Source organism: Schistocerca nitens, chromosome 2, assembly GCF_023898315.1.
Source record: "Schistocerca nitens isolate TAMUIC-IGC-003100 chromosome 2, iqSchNite1.1, whole genome shotgun sequence".
NCBI classification, from domain to species: domain Eukaryota; kingdom Metazoa; phylum Arthropoda; class Insecta; order Orthoptera; family Acrididae; genus Schistocerca; species Schistocerca nitens.
In genome coordinates this window covers 1033050596-1033074582 of record NC_064615.1, presented here as the reverse complement: position 1 = coordinate 1033074582, position 23987 = coordinate 1033050596, and positions in this window count along the sequence as shown.

The window sequence follows — 23987 nt, the reverse complement described above, 5'->3', positions numbered from 1 at the left end:
TCAGCCAGTTTGCCGTGGCATACGGAGATCCATCGCAGTCTTTAACACTGGTAGCATGCCGCGACAGCGTGGACGTGAACCGTATGTGCAGTTGACGGACTTTGAGCGAGGGCGTATAGTGGGCATGCGGGAGGCCGGGTGGACGTACCGCCGAATTGCTCAACACGTGGGGCGTGAGGTCTCCACAGTACATCGATGTTGTCGCCAGTGGTCGGCGGAAGGTGCACGTGCCCGTCGACCTGGGACCGGACCGCAGCGACGCACGGATGCACGCCAAGACCGTAGGATCCTACGCAGTGCCGTAGGGGACCGCACCGCCACTTCCCAGCAAATTAGGGACACTGTTGCTCCTGGGGTATCGGCGAGGACCATTCGCAACCGTCTCCATGAAGCTGGGCTACGGTCCCGCACACCGTTAGGCCGTCTTCCGCTCACGCCCCAACATCGTGCAGCCCGCCTCCAGTGGTGTCGCGACAGGCGTGAATGGAGGGACGAATGGAGACGTGTCGTCTTCAGCGATGAGAGTCGCTTCTGGTTTGGTGCCAATGATGGTCGTATGCGTGTTTGGCGCCGTGCAGGTGAGCGCCACAATCAGGACTGCATACGACCGAGGCACACAGGGCCAACACCCGGCATCATGGTGTGGGGAGCGATCTCCTACACAGGCCGTACACCACTGGTGATCGTCGAGGGGACACTGAATAGTGCACGGTACATCCAAACCGTCATCGAACCCATCGTTCTACCATTCCTAGACCGGCAAGGGAACTTGCTGTTCCAACAGGACAATGCACGTCCGCATGTATCCCGTGCCACCCAACGTGCTCTAGAAGGTGTAAGTCAACTACCCTGGCCAACAAGATCTCCGGATCTGTCCCCCATTGAGCATGTTTGGGACCGGATGAAGCGTCGTCTCACGCGGTCTGCACGTCCAGCACGAACGCTGGTCCAACTGAGGCGCCAGGTGGAAATGGCATGGCAAGCCGTTCCACAGGACTACATCCAGCATCTCTACGATCGTCTCCATGGGAGAATAGCAGCCTGCATTGCTGCGAAAGGTGGATATACACTGTACTAGTGCCGACATTGTGCATGCTCTGTTGCCTGTGTCTATGTGCCTGTGGTTCTGTCAGTGTGATCATGTGATGTATCTGACCCCAGGAATGTGTCAATAAAGTTTCCCCTTCCTGGGACAATGAATTCACGGTGTTCTTATTTCAATTTCCAGGAGTGTATTTATGAGCCCTACCTCCAACAAGTTCTCCCATGATTGGTAATCCTTACTATTATCAGAAAACGTATTATCAGGAAAACACTTAGATGTTGTTTCAGTGTGAAAGTGCTACCGTTCTTTTTCAGTGGCCAAATTATTAGTGGAAAGTTACATAATGTATAAAGCCGTTAAACGTGCTGACAAATGGGTATGCACGCATATTTTAATTCAGACCTCAAATCAATTACTGGTGACGATTAGTGCCCTTAAAATTAAAAAATGGTAGCAGTTCCTTTCCAATGAACAATAACTAAATTTTGTACAAATATTTTCGTTTTGAGTACAAAACAGATGAAACTGCAGCAACAGTTGTATGAAGACAGCCTTTGTTAAGCGTTTCTTCGAGTTTTCCCGGCTGACAGAATATTCCATAATTATCTTACGGGCGTGCTTCCGGGACAATATCATTTCTTCTTCTGAAATTCCGGCTGATAACAGTACATTCATTTTCAGGACGAGTGTGTGACAGTATGAAAAAGACTTACCACAACGCCATGGATCAATGCTCATGTGTCACAAGATAGCAGGCCATGAAAGCCTCAGGAGTAGGTAGTAATTCATGTGCCTAACAATAAAACCCCATAGTAAGTGCCGAGTCAGTAAACTCACAGTGCTTAGGAATTATGTTGTTAATTGCTAAAACGCATCGCACGTGCTGTAATGCCAGGCAGCGAAGGCTCATAAGAGTCTTCAGAGTGTCGTTTCCACGATTTGTCGAGGTCAGTGGTGTTCAAGGCGCTATTCTTGTACAGAGCCGTCATATCCCTACAGCCTGGCCGTTCAGATCACCTGATCTAAATGTGTGAGACTCCTCGCTGTGGGATTATCTGAAAGATGTTGTGTTCAACGTTCCTATTACGAACGTAGCTGAATTGAAGGCACGCATTGTGGATGACTCTAGGACATGCTGTTCCTTGATTTCAACTTATGGCAGAAAACGGTGCGAACCGAACATGTCTTGCGCCAGTATCACAACAATTAGAAACTGATGTCATTTTGCTTTTATGCTGTTTTTGGACCCAGAACAGCTAAAGACTGGCGTCATTTTGCATTTTATGTGTTTTTTGGTTCCAGGACAGTTAAAAACCGGTTTTTCCATCCGAATGTGGTGCGACCACGCCGTGGTGGGTGGAATTACATAAATAACAGTGCTACAACTGCTGGCTCCCGAACTTATGCAATCATGCACAGTGAACAGTACAGATGATGTAATGTGCATCTCGAAACACAGCCATAGCATTGCGATCATCTATCATTTGTAGCCGACAACATTTACATCATTTTTTTTTGTTCCATGACGTTTCCCCCTGCATCAGTAATATACTGATCAAAGTTGACGTCATTCTGATCAATGATTCTCTTTCTACAGCGTTTTGAAACTAGGACTTTAATATTGGACTTTTTGACATGTACCCTTTGAATAGATAAGGACATGGAAGTTCATTGTGTTCCGTCAGTAACTACCGTCAGTTTGTGTAATACGGCTGCCTCAAGAAACTGAACACAGTCAGAAATGAGAACTTCTTGTCAAGACCATTCACTTTTTGCGATGACGGGTATTCCGGGAGGAAGGCAGGGAGAGGGACTTGTTCTCCGAAATAATTCTCTCAGAACTGCGGGCATTAGGCTGAAGTGAGATTCCAAGGAAAATTTTATGCCTCTCTCGCTCGAGAACTGTGATGATATAATTACAAGAACTCCTACATACAAACTATCACATGACGTAACAATTTCTGCGCTTTATGTGTGAGTTGGTTAAGGACTGCAGGGTGCAATGGCGTCGAAAATAGCGGTGACTGTACAAAAATGAAACTGAGTTGTTTGTAACGTTTTACTGTTCATCTAGAGAAGAAAATCCAAGTTTAAAAAATGACGCGGCAAAAGTATTCACATTGTGAAAGTCGACAGTCACCCCGTCCATTTCTTATGTGAGGCAGCACTGGAACTTCACTTTCTACGAACGTGTAACATAACATACATTGCTTACGGGCAGCTATCTTCTAAGTCTTCCGAGGCCCTCTTCTTACATCGCAAAGACTGGAAGTCTCCAGCCAAATATTTATCCTCCAAACAACGCAACCCAACGAACTACAGTGTGAAACCAACTTATGACGAAAAATCTTATATCTGATACATCATGAAATTTTGTGTTAATTTAGGTACACACCTCTGTCAGCAGTGCTTTTTAAATAGTTGATGAATATGGAAAATTGTTACCGTTAGAGACCACTACGACACCAGTCAGAGTATTTCACAATTCGTATTACCGGCTTCCAGGGGTTGTAGAAGGAACTTAGAGATAAACTTTAGACAGAGAACCCACGTCTGGAAATGTACCGTTTGGATATTAAGTGCATCCGAAGATCGGGTCATTTTCTAATTTATCGTTTCACGGTACGCACAAAACCTTAGAAGAGGGCGCCGTCTTCAGTCTCTGTTTTAGTAACGACATCACATACTATTTTCATCCGACTATAACAAAGACTTTGAGAAACTATTAACTTTTTTTCTAATTTTTTTCTGGATGTACTCCAGTCTCTGTCTTCCTCTACAGTTCCTACCCTCTAGAGCACTCTCTAGTATCATGGAAGTTATTCTTTCATGTTCTGTCATCCTGTCCGTTCTTCTTGTCGGTGTTTTCCTCGCCGATTCCGCGAAGAAACCTTTTTCAGTCCAATTAATTTTCAATATCCCAAATGCTTCGATTCTCTTCTTTTCCGGTTTCCCCACAGTCCATGTTTCATTCCAAACATACATACTCAGAAATTTTTTCTTCAAACGAAGGCCTGTCTTTGATACTAGTAGTCTTCCCGTATCCAGGAATGCCATTTTTGCCAGTGCCAGGCATCTTTTTACGTCCTCCTTGCTCCGTTAATCATGTGTTATTTTGTTGCCTAGGTAGCAGAATTCTTTAACTTCGTCTACTTCGAGATACCATAATCTGACGTTAAATTTCTCGCTGTTCTCAATTCTGTTACTTCTAATTGCTTTTGTCTTTTTCTGATTTACTGTCAATCCATATTCTGTACTTATTAGATTCTCCATTCTGTTCAACAGATCCTGTAACTCTTCTTCACTTACACTGACGGCAGCAATCTCACCAGCTTATCTTATCATTGATATCCTTTCACCCGGAATTTTAATTCCACTCTTGAACATTTCCTTGCCTCCGTCATTGCTTCCTAGGGAAGAAAGACTCCATCCCCATCTTTCATCCTTTTTAATCCGAGTACTTCATTCTTGGTCATGCAGTCTTATTGCTCAACTTGATTCTTGTACATATTGTGTATATTACCCATATTTCCCTTTAGCTCACCCCCAAAGTCCCCATAAATTACAATTACGAACAGCGTAAATTGGAACGGTCACGTAGATAATGTTGTGGGGAAAGCAAATCTAAGGCTGAGTTCTGTTGGCAGAGCGCTTACAAGATGCAGCAGGTTTACTAAAGAGACTGGTTACACTAAACTCATCCGTCCTCTGCTAGAGTACTGCTGTGTGATAAGGGATCCTTACGAAATAGAGGACATACAAATGGTCCAAAGAAGGGTAGCTCGTTTCGTAATGCCGTGAGGTTGGGGAGAGAGTGTCACGGATACGATAAGCGATTTTGGGTGGCAGTCATTAAAACAAAGACGCTTCTCGTTGCAGAGAGACCCTTTAACGAAATGTCAATCACCAACTTTTTCATCTGAATGAGAAAATATGTCATTGTCGCCCACCTACGCAGGGAGAAATGATAGTTGTAATAAAATGAGGTAAACCAGAGCTTGTACAGAAAGATTTAATTGTTCATTTCTCTCGCCTGCTGTTAGAGTGTAACGGTAGAGAAATAGTCTAATGGCTCTGAGCACTATGGGACTCAACATCTGAGGTCATCAGTCCCCTAGAACTTAGAACTACCCAAACCTAAGTAACCTAAAGACATCACACACATCCATGCCCGAGACAGGATTCGAACCTGCGACCGTAGCGGTCGCGCGGTTCCGAACTCTATCACCTAGAACCGCTTGGCCACACCGGCCGGCAGGAATAGTCTAAAGGTGATTCGAAGTACTCTCTGCCAGGTATTTAAGTGTGAGCTTGGAGTAGTCATGTACATGAGGAAACCGATAAATTCTCTGTTAGGAGGATAGACCGTGCTCCTCCAAGGACGCGTCGCTCTCAAGACTTCGAAGAAGACGGAGGAGGAGGAGGAGATTAGGGTTTAACGATTAGGGAAGGAAGGAAATCGGCCGTGCACTTTCAATGGAACCATTCCAGCATTTCCCTGAAGGAATTTAGGGAAATCAAGTTAAACCTAAATCAGGATGGCCGGACGCGGGTATGAACTGTCGTCCTCCTGAAAGCGAGTGCGAAAGAGACCCGAACTGGCTACTACAGTACTCTAAGCATTACCTATGCCACGAGCACGTGTAGAGCACATAGGGGAGAGCTCATTTTTTCCACTGTATGCAAACCACGACACAGGAGATTTGAAAGCGATCCGATAATGGCTCTGAGCACTATGGGACTCAATTTCTAAGGTCATCATTTCCCTAGAACTTAGAACTACTTAAACCTAACTAACCTAAGGACATCACAAACATCCATGCCCGAGGCAGGACTCGAACCTGCGACCGTAGTGGTCACGCGGTTCCAGACTGTAGCGCCTAGAACCGCACGGTCACCCCGGCCGGCGATCTGATAATCAAATTTGTTTTGTATCCGAAGGGTACATTTCTGGACATATCTTCCTTGTCAAAACTTTCTTATTTGTCCCCTCTACAGGCTTTAGAAGCCTGTAGTAGGAATTGTGAAACACGGTGTTCACTCATTAGTCAGAACATCAAGACGACAAACCCCCTTTCGATACAAACCCGTCCAGGAAATAGCAGCGTAACCTGGGGAGGAATAACTGCTAAGGCCGGCCGCTGGTGGCCGAGCGGTTCTGGCGCTACAGTCTGGAACCGCGCGACCGCTACGGTCGCAGGTTCGAATCCTGCCTCGGGCATGGATGTGTGTGTTGTCCTTAGGTTAGTTAGGTTTAAGTAGTTCTAAGTTCTAGGGCACTTATGACCTCAGCAATTGAGTCCCATAGTGCTCAGAGCCATTTGAACCAATAACTGCTAGTCAGAGAAACGCACGGAGCATGTAGTATCAGTGAGCGTGCTGTCCGTCTGTAAAATGGGGGAAGGCGCACGATCTATCTTTCACCGAGGGAGCACTGTGATAGCTCGGAGGCTCGTGCAAGGCTCCATGACGGCCAAGGAGTATCGTACGCCGCTTGCAGACTACGTACACCCCTTCTTGACGATCATTTTTCCCGACGGCAGTGGCATTTTTCAACAACTTAATGCACCGTGTCACAAGGCCAGGAGGTTGATGGAGTGGTTCGAGGACACGTTGACGAGTTCCAATGGATTTGATGGTTTGCCAACTCGCCAGATCTGAACCCGATCGAACACATCTGGGATATAACATGTTGTTTTGTAGGGCTGGCTACCACACCCAAACATCCACATTTTTCCAAAGAAAATTCCGCACTGGCTCTATCAATGACTTTTATTAAATCTGCGACCGGTTTCGCACCACTTATCGGTGCATCCTCAGGACATATACGCTATTTATAACATGGTAACGTTGAACATTGCCCTGTAGCCACTCCCCACCAGTGGCTACAGGGCAATGTTCAACGTTACCATGTTATAAATAGCGATATTTCCTGAGGATGCACCGATAAGTGGTGCAATACCTGTTGCAGATTTAATAAAAGTCATTGTTACAGCCAGTCCGGAATTTACTTTGGAAAAACATCTGGGATATGATCGAAAATGGCGTCAGAGCTCATCACCTCCCTCCCCGATATTTACGGGATTTAGGTGACTTGTGTTTGTAGATTGTGGTGCCAACTTCCTCCAGCCTACCAAGGCCTGACTGCTTCCATGGCACGACACGTTGCCGTTGTTATCTTTGTCAAAGTTAGACATACCTGTTATTACGTAGATGGTCATAATTCCTGATCGTTGAATATTTAAATGACAGACGTACGTTTCATGAGCAAGCACTTGAAATTGGCATATTAGCGAGATCAGCTGATCGTGTGGAATGAATGATCATCATGTAGCCAAGGTGGAAAATGAAAATGTTTCGTAATTAATTTGTGGCTGCGGCACCAGATATTAAGAAAACTTATTAAATCAGACTTTGGTTCTGAGATTCTGTTCTTCAATGGCTTAAGGTGTATTCCGGGATGATTCCTTTGAAAAGAGCTCGCCGGATATCCCTCTTCATTCCTGGCCGTTCTGAGTTTGTGCTCCGTTTATAGTCACCGCGTCGTCGACGGGACATAAAATTTGTAATCCTTTCCCTGACGCCTGTGGTTGAGTTCCAGCTACCACAATACGCTTGCGGGCTACAATCTTGCCTATTAACTTTAACGATAGTACACGATATTTCCCTTGTCGTGTCCGAAGATCTCATCAGTAGCACGAATTGTCCTGCTTCTGACTTCACAGAGATGCGATACAATATTAAATGAAGGAGGCGGTCTATTAGAATCTCGTCGACATCCTGAGACGTCAGAAGCACGGCAGGTTCCAATTGATTACCGTCATGCAGCTCATCTTATTGGCATTACATGTTAACAACGTACTGAGGATTTACGCACAATTGTTTACTGGTTATTTCGTTTTCGGACTGAGGCTATGTGACGTCGTGACACTCATACAGAAGTCTGCGTTCAAATACGTTTTAACATTTACAGCCTTTGCCAATACATACCACCGCACGCTTCCAGTGGTATTAGCGGAAACAATTAGGAGAGGAAGCAAAAGGAAGACAGTGTATCTCTTACTCGGAGATTGCAGCAAGATGGACGGTGGCTGAATAAAAAGCTGCCCCGACGCTACGGCGCCAGAATAAAACATGAAGAGGTGGAGAGGCTGTCCTTGCCATTTCTTGTCGGCTCTTCTTTTCCGAGAAATATAACTCGCTCCATTGTGACTTCTTCGAAGCGTAAATTAGGAACGTAGAGGCCCAAAAAAGCTCCATCTGCCAGCGGAAGCTCTAGCGCTGACAGGAATGCTCAAAGCCAGTAGAGGGCTCCACTCAGAACACAACTTGGCGGCTGGGTACAAGGGACGGGAATGTATCAGCTCGGTGTGTTACCTGTAGTTAAAAATTTAGTATGACTGAAAAAATGTTCAGATGTGTGTAAATTCCCAAGGGACCAAACTGCTGACGTCACTTGTCTCTATACTTACTTACAAACCACTTAAACTTACTTAAACTAACTTATGCTAAAAGCAACACACACACACACACACACACACACACACACATGCCCGAGGGAGGACTCGAATCTCCGGCAGGAGAGTATGACTGAAAACCTTAACTCACCAGGTGCATTCATCGTAATAATGTGCCTTGCATTAAGAGTAAAGCACTCCGTCATCAGGCCACAAATGGCCTATCGGGACCATCCGACCGCCGTGTCATCCTCAGCTGAGGATGCGGATAGGAGGGGCGTGTGGTCAGCACACTGCTCTCCCGGTCGTTACGATGGTTTTCTTTGACCGGAGCCGCTACTCTTCGGTCGAGTAGTTCCTCAATTGGCATCACGAGGCTGAGTGCACCCCGAAAAATAGCAACAGCACATGGCGGTCCGGATGCTCACCCATCCAAATGCCGGCCACGCCCGACAGCCCTTAACTTCGGTGATCTGACGGGAACCGGTGTATCCACTGCGGCAAGGCCGTTGCCTTTGCATTAAGAGTGATACTTCTTAAAACAGTAATTTCCAGTTTCTAATATACAGTCTTTTGTGTGCTTCCAGTACAATTTGCAGTTTCGTCATGCCGCGACCCACGCAACATGAAATTGAATCATTAAAATAATTTACCACAGTCGCAACTCAGTTGTGGGTGTTCGTCGATTACAACTGGGTCGCAACTACCGTTTCTCTATTCAGGCTATAAGCCGCACTGTGACAAAGTTTGAGCGGGATTTCACTCTGCGCGATCAGAAGCCATCGTGAAGACAATGTAAAGCGCAAGGTGAGGACAACGTCGCAGCAGCACCAGCCAATACCGAGGTAGAGCCGAATGTATCAGTTTCAAGACGATTTCAGTGGTTGCGGCTATCTGATGCGACATCAGCTTGGCGAATCTTGCGAATGGATTTGGGCCTGTATCCATACAAAGTTTTATTGACTCAAGATTTGAAACCAAACGAACCCAGATTGCGTCGTGAGTTCGCAGACTGGGCGGTGCAGCAGTTGATAGTGAATTCCGTGGAAAAAACACCTTCTCAGACGAGGCATATTTTTGTCTTACTGGCTTCGACAGTATGCGTACTTGTCGTCACTGGCGCGAGAAGAACCCACAAATGGTCAACGAGGTGTCACTGCATTCCGAAAAACTAAATGTGTCGTGCAGTTTATGGCACAGCGGTGTCACCGGACCTTATTTCTGTCGAGATAATGAGAGAAGATCAGTTGTCCTCAATGGCAACTGCTACAGATTCATGTTACGCGAATTTCTATGGCTGGAACTTCAGAGCGTAGATACTGAAAACGTGTGGTTCCGTCAAGATGGCACTACGTAACACAGCTGATGCTATGCTCAATTTGTTGAAGGACAGATTTGGTGACCGGATCACCTCAGGACGTGGGCCGCCACGGTCGTGTGACTTAACTCCCAATAGGGCCCCCTGGAATGGCCAAGGGTACCGACAGATCGCCGTTCCATCCTCAGCCAATAGGCGTTACTAGATGCGGATATGGACGGGCATGTGATTATCACACCACTCTCCCGGCCATTGTGAGTTGCTGTCAAAGCAGCCGCTATTCCTCGGTCAAGTGCAACTGCCTTCACAAAGGCTGAGTGCACCCCGTTTGCCAACAAAGCTCGACAGACCCGGGCGGTTACCCATCCAAGTAGTAGCCAACCCCACAGGACCTAACTTTGGTGATCTGAAGGGAACCAGGTTACCATTGCGGTAAGGCCACTGGCCGTGTGATTTAAGAGCCGTGGAGTTTTTTCTTTGGCGCTATATCAAAGCACAGATATATGCTCGCAAGCAGCAAACCTTGGAACAGTTGGAGACCAACGTTCCTCAGGCTGTAGCAGATGTAACGCAACTTTCGTTGGACAGAGTGATTAACAGCTGGAGCCATCGTATGCGTCAATGTGTTCAAAGCCATGGTGGGCGTCTGAACGATATTTTGATACACTGACGGATTTACATATTCTTTAAAATTTTAAAAAGTATAACTCTTAATGAAAGACCCTATATTAAACGGAAAAAGGAATAGAATGTTTGCCGGCCGCGGTGGCCGTGCGGTTCTAGGCACTTCTGTCCGGAACCGCGTGACTGCTACGGCCGCAGGTTCGAATCCTGGCTCGAGCATGGGTGTCTGTGATGTCCTTAGGTTAGTTAGGTTTAAGTAGCTCTAAGTTATAGGGGACTGATGACCTTAGATGTTGAGTCTCATAGTGCTCAGAGCCATTTGAATCATTTTGAATAGGATGTTTGATTTAAAGTAGACGCTGATAAGCACTTCAATGTACTACGGATGCGCCTTGACTTGTTCGCTGTCAAGAAAATTAAGGGGCGTAAGTGGAATGTGTCCTCAGCACATGCACAACATGAGTCGCCAAGTCCTAGCCACGAACGTCGGCCGTCTCGTTGTTACTACCAGTATCATAGTAATTCGGCTGTTGGTACGATATTGCAGTAGCCAGTGTTTAAGAAGAAAAATGCAATATTTCTTCGGAAACGCCTGAATATTGTTGGTAGTTTAGGTTGTAACGTCAGCAGCAGCTGACATGTTTAGAAGACTGTGTAACTTCTCCAAGAGAGCGAATAGTTCTCGAGAATAATGAAATGAAATATGCGTATGGAATATTTGCCAGGGAGTCCCTTTCTGGGACGTTCGGTTCTCCAAGAGAGCGAATAGTTCTCGAGAATAATGAAATGAAATATGCGTATGGAATATTTGCCCGGGAGTCCCCTTCTGGGACGTTCGGTCGCCTGATGCAAAACTTTTTAATTGACGCCATTTCGACAGTTTGCGCCTCAGTGACGGCGAAATGATGATCCACACCCGAGTGCAGAAAATCGCCGAATCGAGAATGTGCAACGCTAAGGAGAATGATGAACATTACACACGCTGACCGCAGTCTTTCCTCAGTTGTCTTAATGGAAAATGGAAATGAAGTCCCATGCTTCTTGACAGAGCGTAGGGGAACGATGCGGGAGACCCGCACCGCCGTACTAGGCAAGGTCCTAATGGAGGTGGTTTGCCGTTGTCTTCCTCCGACCATAATGGGGATGAATGATGATGATGAAGACGGCACAACAACACCCAGTCATCTCGGAGCAGGTGAAATTCCCTGACCCCAACGGGAAACGAGAAAGATACCGCGAGACCACGAGCTGCAGTGGTCTTAAATGACATGATACTTTCTGGTAAAAATTAGTGACGCATCAAATTACTACTTGGAAAGTGACCATCTTGAATGTTTTCTGCATAGCAGCAAGAGCTGGATGATGTGGTTTTTACGTTATGTTATACAGGAAGTCACATGACGAAATTAACTAAATATAAACTTACAACTAAACTGTTTTAAAAAATTCGTGTGAGGAGCCTTAATTGTTGACATAAAGAAGTGTACAGAAAAAAATGTAATAAAATGTATGCCAGCGAACATAACTGATCCATGAACTGTTCACCAGCATTCTGCCGCACGGGGTAGCCGTGCGGTCTAGGACGCCTTGCCACGGTTCAAGCGGCTCCCCCCGTCGGCGGTTCGTGTCCTCCCTGGGGCATGGGTTTGTGTGTGTGTGTGTGTGTGTGTGTGTGTTGTCCTTAGCGTAAATTAGTTTACGTTAGATTAAGTAGTGTGTAAGCCTAGGGACTGATGACCGCACAGTTTGGTCCCATAGGAACTTAACACCACCACCATTAATACATAGTCCAGTCACATAAGTGACCACCATCATGTAAGTGGCAGCATTAACAGTGAAAGGTAACAGCGCTGCGCAGTCGTTGTCACAATGCGGAAAAGGAGCGATTTATCGCATGTCCAAAAGAGCGTCATCATTGCCTTTCGGGTCAAGAGTTGAAGAATTTTCGAAACGGCTAAGTATGTAACACGCTCGCCTGCCGCTGTGGTTTAAGAACACCGTACATGGGAAAATGGCGTCATGCAAAACTGGTGCCGAGGCAACTGTGGTGTATCGAGGGCCATATAGGTTAGGTTAGTGTTGTGTAACGTCCCGTCGACAACGAGGTCATTAGAGACGGAGCGCAAGCTCGGGTTAGGGAAGGATGGGGAAGGAAATCGGCTGTGCCGAGGGCCATATATGGCAGGCGTAAGCGACGACGGCTGTGGAGATGTGTACGGTCGAACAAACGTGCAACTGTTGTGCATCTTACCTCCCAGGTGAACAAATGGGCCACCAACATTGCTGCTTATGGATCTCGGCAGCAGACACCTGGTTTACGCACCGATGCTGATGCTGTTCACTGGCAACGAAGACTGGAATTTGCACGCCAATACCCTAACTGGACGTACACTGAAGGGCGACAGGTGGCCTTTCCAGATGAGTCACGTTTTATGCTCCATCGTATGTGAAACGTCTGACAGGAAAGACACTGCATCAATCGTGGGTGATCTCGTCATTCTGAAAGACGAAAATGAAACGAGCGTATGGCATCGTTACCCGGGAAGCCCCATCTGGGACCGAGCGAGGTGGCGCAGTGGTTAGCACACTGGACTCGCATTCGGGAGGACGACGGTTCAATCCCGTCTCCGGCCATCCTGATTTAGGTTTTCCGTGATTTCCCTAAATCGCTTCAGGCAAATGCCGGGATGGTTCCTTTGAAAGGGCACGGCCGATTTCCTTCCCCATCCTTCCCTCACCCGAGCATGCGCTCCGTCTCTAATGACCTCGTTGTCGACGGGACGTTAAACACTAATCTCCTCCTCCTCCCCATCTGGGGAAGTTCAGTCGCCAAGTACAAGTCTTATTTCAGTCCACGCCACACTGGGTGACTTCGCTGGAGATAAGGATGAAATAAAGATGAGGACATCACAACACTCAGTTCCCGAGCGGAGAATATCTCCAACTCGGCCGTGAATCGAACCCGGGCCCACTTGCATGGTAGGCGAACACGTTACCACCCAGTTTAGCAGGCGGGCATTCTGAAAGACGTAGTGGATCAACAAAAGCATGGAGTCCGTGTCCACTCCTACACGCAGTTTGTTTTCCCACGGCAATATGGCATCTACCAGCAGGACAATGCAACGTGTCATACAGCTCACAGTTTACGTACGTATTTTGAAGAGCACCAGGATTAATTTACTATATTGCCATGGATTTAAACCCAATCTGTGGGTGCACCTCTACTGGGATCCTCAAACGAGAAGTAGCTGTCCACTATACTACAGTCGGTATGGCACCACATCCCTGTAGATGCGTTCCAGAACCCCACTGGCTCTTTCTGCAGTGATCCTACATTAGGTTTGCTGCAGAATCCTTGATCATATTCTCAGTTCGAATACAATAAACTGTTTTGAGATGGAGAAGGTTATGTCCATGAATCATCATGGTTTTAGAAAGCACCGCTCGTGCGAAATTCAGCTAGCACTTTTCTCACATGGTATACTGCGAAGTACGAATGAAGGACAAGAGGCAGACACCGTATTTCTAGATTTCCGGAAAGCATTTGATACGGAGCCCCATTGCAGGCCGTTAACGAAGGTTCTAGCACATGGAATGAGGTCACAGATATTTGAGTGGTTCGAAACCTTCTTTAGAAACAGAAACCAGGGATTTTGTACACGACGGAGAATGTTCATAACGGACATGGATATCGCCAGAAGTGCCCCAGGATCGTTGTTGTTCTCTGTATATATGAATTATTTGGCAGACAGGGTGTTTACTGATGATCTTGTGGTGTACGGTAAGATGTCGAAGTAGAGTGACTGTAGGAACATACAAGACTACTTAGACAAAATTTGTAGATGACATGGTGAATGGGAGCTAGCTCTAAATCTGTAAAAATGTAAGTTAATGCCGATGAGTTGGAAGAACAAACCTTTAATGTTCGGTTACAGTATCAGTAGTGTCCTTTTTGACATAATTAGTAGTGTCCTCTTTGAAACAGTAACTGAGCGTAACTTTGTAAAGTGATGTGACGATAAGAAATGGAAGGAGCATGTGAAAACTGAGGAAGGGAAGACGAATTGTCAACTTCAGTTTATTGGGAGAATTTTAGGACAGGATGGTTCACCTGTGAAGGACACCATGTATAGGACGCTGGTGCGACCTATTTTTGATTACTGCTCAAGTGTTTGGGATCTGTACCAGGTCGGATTGAAAGAAGGCACTGAAGCAATTCAGAGGGGGGCTCCTAGATTTCTTGCTGGTTGGTTCGAGCAACACGTGTTATGGAGTTGCTTAGGGAACTCAAATGGGAATCTCTGGAGGGCAGTCGACATTCCTTCTGGGGAAATTTAGAGAACAGGCATTTAAAGTTGACTGTGGAACGATTCTACTACTGCCGGCCGGTGTGGCCATGCGGTTATAGGCACTTCAGTCTGGAACCGCGTGACTGCTACGGTCGCAGGTTCGAATCCTGCCTCGGGCATGGATGTGTGTGATGTCCTTAGGTTAGTTAGGTTTAAGTAGTTCTAAGTTCTAAGGGACTGCTGACCACAGATGTTAAGTCCCATAGTGCTCAGAGCCATTTGAACCCATTTGATTCTACTGCTGTCAACATTCACCGCATGTAAGGAGCATGGTAATAAGTTTCGAGACATTAGGTCTCATACAGAGGCATATAGACAGTCGTTTTCCCCACGCCTTGTTTGAGAGTGGAACAAGAAAGGAAATAACTAATAGTAGTATAGAGTATCCGCCGCAACGCACCGTACGTTGGGTTGCGCCGTATCTATGGTATAGATGTAGATTCAGGCTATTGGCAAGTGATCTCGTTAATGTGGCTGGTCAGTGTAAGAATACTGGGATGTAACGTTGCTATACCTGTGCTCCGTAACTCCCCCGCGTAAACCCGACGGTGTTGCCACTCTGACCAAGTCTTCAGTGAGCTTCGCCGAGTAACACGTGTCACCTCTCCCTTTCCCCATCATCTGTTATCGCGTGCGTAGCCCCTTTAGCGATCACTTTCGCCTGTACGTCTGGATGAAAGGAAGCTCTTGACGGGATTTAGGGAATCCCAGCTTGCCTGCTGCAGACGCGCCAAGCCCGAAGCCATCGCCCGGAGCTCTCAGGCGGAACACCGTACCCCGTCCGGTGCGCTTAACGCGGGCCATTGCCATTCGGCGCGCGCCGCCGCTACACGCGACTCGCCGGCAATACATTCTACGAGCCGCGCGTGACCGCTGCAGCGCGGACCGCCGCCGAAATCACCGGCGTCACAAATAAAAAGCTCCGTGTGCTGCGAGCGCTAAAGCCGAGGAGCGGCCGCCACCGGTCGCCGCTGGTTCGCTGACCGCCCGTGTTTTGTGTTCCGCTGGAACCACTGTCCCGCACTCCACTGCCGCCAGCAACAACGGGGCTATTTCTGTCAGCCGGTCGCAAATAGCCCGAGCCGCTGTCGTTGCGGCCGTAAATACGCTACAGATTTTTGTTATACAAGCCATCACGTCAGCTAGTCTGGGCAGCCACAGATCTTCGCCATACATTCCACCGCTATTAACATCTCGTAACTCTCGTCAGCTGGCAGCTATTCATCCTGTTTGTTTATTCGGCTATTAATCCTGGCTAGATTAAGGGTTTCAGGCTGTCTCTGAGTAGAGCCGAAATCTTACGACGTAGAGTTATATGTTCATAAGACACAACGAGTATCATCAGGAGTGCGCTAGGGAAGTTTGATACTACCGCCCATGTTTCTCTACATACATAAACGACCTGCCGAATAGGGTGATCGGCGCTCTGCATTTGTTTGCTGATGACGCTGTAGTGCGCAGAAGGTGTCGTTGAATAACTGTAGGAGGGTACAGGATGTCTTCCACAGAATTTTTGTTTGGTGTAATGATTGGTGACTTGCTGTACATGCAGGGAAATTTAATTTAATGCACAGTTACGAGATTTTAATATTAATGCAGAGTTACGAGATGTTAATTTCAATGCAGAGTTACGACATGTTAATAGACTGAAGAGCCAAAGACACTGGCACACCTGCCTAATATCGTGAAGGGCCTCCGCGAGCACGCAGAAGTGCCGCAATACGACGTCGAATAAACTCGACTAATGTCTGAAGTATATACTTATATGGATACGGAGTCTGTTCTTTCGGACGTGTCCATATCCATATAAGTATATAGTTCTGGCAACACCGACCATGACCTTCTTCTTCTGTGCAGATGCACACATATACCCCGAACTCTTACGGGACCTGGTAAGAACGTCTTCCAAGAGTAATGAGTATGTTGGGGAGAGAGAGTACGAATGTAGTGTGTGGACGTACAAGGTGAGAATACGGTTCTCGCGGGAGGTGTGCGCGAGATAGTCCCTGCAGTCGCGCTATCCTCTGTGCCCTCGATGGCTCAGATGGATAGAGCGTCTGCCATGTAAGCAGGAGATCCCGGGCTCGAGTCCCGGTCGGGACACACATTTTCATCTGTCCCCGTTGATATATATCAATGCCCGTCAGCAGCTGAAGGTATTAATATAATTCTAATAATGTCTGAAGTAGTGCTGGAGGGAAATGACACAATGAATCCTGCAGGGCTGTCCATAAATTCGCAAGAGCACGACGGAGTGGAGATCTCTTCTGAACAGCACATTGCAAGGCATCCCAGACATGCTCAATAATGAACAGATGAAAACTGTGTGCCTTTCGCGGGCAAGTGGTCTACCAACTGAGCTACCCAAGCACGACTCACGCCCCATCCTCACAGCTTTACTTCCGCCAGTACCGCGTCTCCTACCTTCCAAACTTTACAGTAGCTCTCCTGCTCAATAATGTTCATGTATGGGGAGTTTGGTGACCAGCGGAGGTGTTTAAACGCAGAAGCGTGTTCCTGGAGCCACTCTGTAGCGATTCTGGACGTGTGCGGTGTCGCATTGTCCTGCCGGAATTCCCGAAGTCCGCCGGAACGCACAATGGTCGTACGGGAAAATCCACACTTCATCGCTAGCTCGGTGATGCTGTGTCTCATCGCTCGTGCGCCGACTATAACACCACGTTGAAATTCAATTAAATCTTGATAGCCTGTCATTGCAGCAGCAGTAACCGATCTGACAACTGCGCCAGACACTTGTTTTCTTATATAGACGCTGCCGATCGCAGGCCGTATTCTGCCTCCTTACGTGTCCCTGTATTTGGAAACGCATGACTATAACAGTTCCTTTGGTTCTTCAGTGTAGTAGTGGAACGTATCACGAAGGTCCTTGGCTGCACAGACTAGATGAAAGGCTACGATGGCGGGATTAGGTTGGATTAGTGTGTAACTTCCCGTTGACAACACGGTCACTAGAGACGGGGCACATGCTCGGAGTTGCGAAGGATGGACAAGGAAATAGGCCGTGCTCTTGCGAAGGAACATCCCAGTATTTGCCTTAAGCGGTTTAGAGAAATCACCCACCATCATTCAGTATCTATACACGGTAATTCAACTGCCACTACCCATTGGTTTTGTGGAACTTACAATGTTTCAAATATCATGCACAGCATTTTTATATTCTCTCGCTGTCCAAGCGTTGTCTATTACTCCTACAGAAAGAAAAAGAACAGCACGTATTTGTAGTAAATTTAATGTAGTGAAATTTTGTACTGTGATACGTTTCCGCTAGAGATTGTAGTTTTAGAATTATTCAAGAAAAACGTACAAAAGTGATTTTCAATGGCGTTTTTCTTGAATAACTCGAACACTTTGCCCTCCAGCGAAAGCTCATCCCTATACAGATTTGAACTGCAGTAAAGTTGCTACAAAAAGATCCTGTGAATATATATGAACATTTCGCGCGTGGTTTTTGAAGACGTAGCAGGTTGCATAAAATCTATCATTGCGAGCAGCTGTAGCCTATATAGACGACGTCATTAGAGAATGGAAAAGAGATAGACCACGGTCAGACATCAAAGATGGATGCAATAAACATATTAACATGACATTATTCAACATTATTCATGGATGATCAGTTTTTCATACAAGAGGTGAAAAGAATCACACGTGGAATTACATGAAATGTGAGCTAAGCGCCAGCTATAATCTGACTATACAGACAAAACTTAAAACGCATGGCCTTTTTTTTCACCCAAAACGAACAAACATAGTCCCCAACAACAAAGCGATAGAACAGGTAGCCCATTTCAAATATTTGGGAAGTGGCATAACATCATGGAAAAGATACGGATACATAATGAAAATAATGAATAAAGAAAACTTTACCAGCGTGTATGTGACAATATACGAAGCACAGTTAAGATGAAAACAAGAAAAGGGGCACAACTGTATCTTGTAAAATAATGGCAGTTCTCCGTTTGTTTTATGGAGCGAAAAACTGGATACTGAGAAATAAAGATTTATTGCAACCAGAAGCATCAGAGATGAAATTTCTATCTGTGAAAAGCTGCACGAGGTAAGACAAAATCAGGAACGAAGTAATAACAGAAGAATTAGGAATGCAACTAAGAGCTCGAAAGAAAATCCACTTCAAACAAAAATGGAGAGAACGTGTACTTAGCATGCCGGCACAAAGACTTCCTAAACTAGCAGTGGACTATAAATCATGGGGTAAGAAAATGTGGGAAGAAGAAGAAGAAGACGAAGATGAGTAGTGAAATCAATCCTCTAATATTCGAATACAGTAACAGTGGTTTGCTGCTTCACACAATCACATCGGTTAAATATCTAGGTGTAAAGCTGTAAAATGGAACGAGCACGTAAGAACTGTAATAGGGAAGGTGAATGTCGATGTCGGTTAATTTGGAGAGTTCTAGGTAAGTGTGATTCGTCTGTAAAAGAGGCCGTGTACAGAACACTAGAGCAACCCAACCTTCAGTACTGTTTGAGTGTTTGCAATCCCCAGCAAGTCGAATTAAAGGAAGACATCGATGCAATTCAGAGGCGTGCTAGATTTGTTACCGGTAGGTTCGATCAGTACGCAATTATTAATAAAATACTCCGTGAACTCACATTGGAATCCGTGCCGACGCCGCTCTTTTCGCGAAACCCTGTTGAGGTAATTTAGAGAACCGGCATCTGAAGTTGACTGCAGACCGACTGCACGTTTAGCGCACGGCAACATACTGACAGTCGCTCCATTTGCGAATGGAAGAGAAAAGTGAATGATTCATTAGTGGTAAAATATACCCTCTGCCATTCACCGTGTCGTGACTAGTGGATTATGTATGCAGATGTAGCAATTGGAATACATCAATGCCGTAACTTCTTCTGTAATTTCCCACTTCTCTTGGGGTCAGCTCCCTTATTATTGTTATCCAATCTGAAAGTATCTGCGTCTTGTTGAGAGTGCAGTCCCATCGTTTTCAGGTCCACATATTCGGCGGGAATCCGGTGCCTCTTCCCATCTTTGATGTCAAGTACTGTTTGATATAATCCATTATGGAGTCGAGGTAGCAGTTGTCGTTATACTGGTTATCACATTTAGCATTCAACCGCGATTTTTTTATATATATTTTAACAACGCGTTTCGAGAGACAATGCTCTCATCATCAGGTTGTAAAATCTATGTCGCGAAATTAAACGTATTTTGTCTTTTTAGTACGTTTAATTTCGCGACATAGATTTTACAACCTGATGATGAGAGCATTGTCTCTCGAAACGCGTTGTTAAAATATATATAAAAAAATCGCGGTTGAATGCTAAATGTGATAATCAAGTACTGTTCTTTTCATTTGCTTAGCTCCATGGCAAATAACATGCTTATACCAACGTAGGCGATTCTCTTGAAGATTTTCCGTTAAGCTTGCTGCCTTAAACGAGCCTCAAATATGGTCGCTTCTTATTTTGTCTTTTTGGCTCACTCCACAAGGCCAGCATAGCACCCTTGTCCGCCTATAACGAAGATTCCGTTGAATTCTGCATGCCTAGACGTTCTGAACCGTACGTTATAGCTGGTCATATGCTTGTTTGTACATTCCCTTTCTTACTTCGATAGGCATTTTCCTGTTGATGACTTCCTGTTAGACCACCTACTTTATCCTCGATTTTCAATGTATTAATCCGGGCAAGCTGTGCTGTTATTACCGATCTGAGGTGCTTGCTTGATCGGTGGTAGTTACAGGGAATAGGCTATATGTACTTTCGGTTTGGAAATGGTGGCCGTTCTTGAAAAGTTACAATACATACATCCATTTTGCTCTTATTTGCTCTAACTCCTTTATAGTATAGTGCCAAACACCAGGCATTGAGGTTGTCTTGAATTTCTGGCAGAGATTCTGCTATTATAATAATGTCGTCAGCATATATAAGCGTCCCTGGTGTTTGTCTCTGTAGATGTTCTCTGCGATAACTCATGGTCAGTGTGAAAGACAGCTGTTAGGTACTAGCTTTCTTTTGATGTTCAGTGAGAGTGATGTGAGCTCTAAATTTCATCCGATATATCATACTTCATATTTGCTCACTGGACATTTTTCAAACAGAATTTTTCAATAGGCAGTATGTAATGCCACAGGTGTTCTGAGTATAAGCAGCGTGGCAGTATGATCTTTGGTTGTCAGCAACATTCTGAGAGAAGTGAGTGAGTCAGGTATTCGTCACGCTACGCGTGCAGAAATTGCCGACAGATGCAGAGTATGTTGAATTTCCAAAATTTGGTGAAGATTCATTTGAGAAGTGTGACGATTTTCAGGCAATGTTTTGGCTGCATTGCTTACCTGCACGTTATTTATGACGTTTTAGTGGGCTTTTTCTTTATTCTTTCGGGCTGGTTAATTTGACGGTTCTGAATGATTAAGCAGATTTATCTGATCACGTAGCTTGCACTCAGAAATTCACGACTCATACCATTTCGGTAACTGATCTCATGGCATGTATTGTTGTATAAGAGATTTTTGTAAGGATGGCAACAGTTGTTAAGTATCAGAGTTTTAATTTTTTTTTTACTAGTCTCCTTCTAATCATTTAGTAAGTGCAATATATTTCACCGCCTCCTAACTAGAATTTGGATTTTTAATTTCGTGTGGCCGCACTGCACTTCGCGGAACACAATGGTTAAAACTAAAGCATGATCTGCTTGGAATGGCTCCATGTCCTTGCACTGTAATGCGCAGTGTCTTTTTTTTTTATTTATTTTCCTGTTTAGCTGCTACGTTGTACTTTAATGTTCTTCCGAGTTTCCGTTCATACTGGTAAGCTGTGAAAATCTGCTAGGGCCAGATCTATATTACATTCAGCAAAAGAAGAAAATTCAAAGTTAAGCTTTATAACATTTGAAAAATAATATGAGGTTCCATTTACGTGAAGTTCAGGGCAGATCTAATTGCTTATGCTGACAGTCTTATTCTCTCAGTGCAGTGTTACATCTGTGTGTGCACTATTTAATGTCTGAAATTCTATTTGGTCAGTTTGCTTACGTAAATCTACGGGAGATTTTAACACAAATATTTCGGGCGTTTATTATTTCAAAATTCGATTGGTCTAAAGTGTTGGAACTACACACTACGTAATGTGACGTCACTAACTCTACCACTGTTTTCACTGTACAATACAGAATTTCTCGGGACAGCTTCTTCATTATACCGTTAGACGTCAAATGGTTCAAATGGCTCTGAGCACTATGGGACTCAACTGCTGCGGTCATAAGTCCCCTAGAACTTAGAACTACAACCTAAGGACAACACACACATCCATGACCGAGGCAGGATTCGAACCTGCGACCGTAGCGGTCGCGCGGTTCCAGACTGTAGCGCCTAGAAACGCTCGGCCACCAGCGGCCGGCGTTAAACGTCTTCTGATATTTTGGTAGAAGTTAATTCACATAGAGTTACACAGTTTCAGATAGTTTTGGCGACTCTTTTTATCATATACCGTTTTCGTAATTATGCTAATTGCATTGTCCAGGATTGTAACACAGATACACACACGAAGAATGAAGAATAGGAAACCGGTTCAGTTCAGTTGTAGTCCAGAACGTCAATCAAATCAAACTTCTTTATATAAACAAGTTACATAGTGAAGTATTTTTATTTATAAATCCCACTGCGCGTTTTGAAGTACAGGGTCTTTCAAAAAGATGCATTCGATGAATGAACACAAAAAATTGGGGTGGATTTCAACTGGCAGTGAGACACAGAAAGTTTCACCTTGGCACGAGAGTAAGTTTCGTGTTCATACGTTTACAAGTTATTCAATAGCACAGTTCTACCAAAATAAAAGGATATCAGAAATGAAAACTTGTGGTATGGAAATGATTAAAACTCCGATGCGACTAAGCTTAACTTCAGATTTAGATTTTCTGTAATTTTTCCAAATTTAGAATGGCTCCTTAAGAATGCAGGGTCGATTTCCGTCCAATCCCTGTCTAATCGAAGCCTCCTTAACTACCACGTCATCGACGGCCCCCTTCCTTCCTCCCGACAAGCACAACTCTAGCGGTTACGAACTGTGGATACTGGCGATTACGATTGGTCATGCGGCATATTTTTCTATTAAAATTTGCGAGTCAAGTCAACATATTATTTTATACGCACTTGTTGTGTAATGAGCGTGGCATTCAATTCAGAGAAAATACGGCCTGCACTATGGCGTGCCAATTGTTACGCTTGACAACCACCATCATCGTAATAAACTGGAAGAAGGAAGCTTGGGGAATAAAACTGTGAAGTCTTGTGACCATTATGTGCGTGGCAATAAAAATTTCAGCACAAGCATGAAAAGCAAATAACAAAATTTATGTTGTTTGTATACTTTTTTTATAGGAAGAATGCACGAAGTTTAGTACATAGAGCTGCAACCTCCAGCAAAAACAATGGATCTAATCCGGCTGGACATCCGAACAGTACTTTGATATCAAATAAGGGTACGTCGTTCCATAGTATTTCAGATCTATGACAGTTTGTCGATCATAGTGGCTGGTGAGTTGTGACGTGCCATGTTCTCGGTAGCCCATGCCCACACAAACATTTTCAATGGGTGAGGGAGCTGAGCAATGTGCTGAGAATGGTAAAAGTAGGATACCCTCTATATGGAGGTATATCAGGAGAGCATAGGTAAAATGTGACATGTATTATCTTGTTGAAAGCCAGTGTCACAGAGGCCTCGAAAATAGGGCACATCCACCGAGTTTAACACATCAATAATGAAACAACTACTGTCCAGATTACCAGATATGTGAATCAGAGGTTATCATATTGTGTATCTAACGGCGATAGATACAGTCATGCCAGGTGCTGGCTCTATATGATGACAAATAGAAGGCAGTGTTCATTACATGGAGCATACATCAATCTTGACCCAGTACCCAGAAGTCGATTGAAAACATGACGTGTACCAGTCCTGTGTCCAGTGTTGGAGTTAGGTGTACCACTGTCTCCTGTCATGTCGAAGGAAACAGAGAAAAAAGGTCGTTGTGCTGTCAATCCGTGGTTGTACTGTCCTTTTCACTACTTATGATCCTGCAAACAAACCAGTTTCCCTAGTCAGTATATGTGATGAGCCTGTACAATCCTGGGTAAATCAGCCTAATGGTTGGAGGATTGCATTGGCAGTCCACTGTGGTGTTCGAAAAGGGTTGG